A 1,043-nucleotide genomic window follows, 5' to 3' on the forward strand; every position below is an offset into this window, starting at 1 on the left:
GCGGGTAGTCAGTGTCCTTTCTTTATTCTTTATTAAATTTCTTTATTTTATATACAGTAATCTATATCGTTTACAATACATAAACAGTGTTGTGTACATTTTTAACATACAGCAGGGGATTGAAGTTCTAAGTACAGTGTAATTGGCACATACATTTTAAAGGTATTCATGATCATGTTACAAAAGTTTGAAAAAAATGCACTGTGCTTTGAAAACAGTTGCTAGTCCAGCTGAAAGAGCACATTTTCTTTTTGTAATGTGTTTGTACTACAAGATTGAAATCCACTTTGCTATTAAAAAGACCAGTTAATTGACTGCTATGTAAAGTACAATGGTGGTACTAGGTTGGGGAAGTGATATCACTCCCAAATCTGGAGCCAAGTTTTGGGGGCTACAGCACAGTTAATTTCCACTTCCTGTTGCGTCCATAAAGAAGCTAAAATACATTAATTAACTGTATCTAAAGTTACAGTTAAGTTTGCCTGAGTGTATTCTGATATTTAATATGTCATATTCCTGATAGTTGGCAAATCTAAGGGAGGCATAGGGCCTGATTCTCCACTTACACCAGTTTATTGCCACTCCTTTGACTTCTGTGGAGTTACTGCAGATTGACACAAGTGTGAGCACAATCAAGCCCATAGTTCAGATTTACTAATTTGTCTCCAGTTGCTGTTTGTCTTGTGAATAAGCTGGAGTCCAGTTCTTTTGAAGTTAAAACACAGCCAGACTGAAAGAGATCTAGGGGGCCAAACTCATAGGCAAGATGAGATGGATTCAAAGATGGTGTAAATTTAACTCTCCCCAACCTACCCTAATGGGCAGACTATACCAGTTTAGACTCCCTTATGTTTACCTAATTAGGCCAAATTCTGCTGTCAGTTGCACCAGTGTAAATATGGAATAACTCAACTGTCCTCTCACACACCTTATTACTGTGCAGTTTGCCCTTTCCCTTACTCCTTACACCTCATCGCTGAATTTGGCCTACTGTTTGTAAGTGTGTTTCATCTGCTGTAACTTACTGAGAAGCCAGAAGAGAA

Source organism: Dermochelys coriacea, chromosome 3 (genome assembly GCF_009764565.3).
Source record: "Dermochelys coriacea isolate rDerCor1 chromosome 3, rDerCor1.pri.v4, whole genome shotgun sequence".
In the NCBI taxonomy this organism is placed as follows: Eukaryota; Metazoa; Chordata; order Testudines; family Dermochelyidae; genus Dermochelys; species Dermochelys coriacea.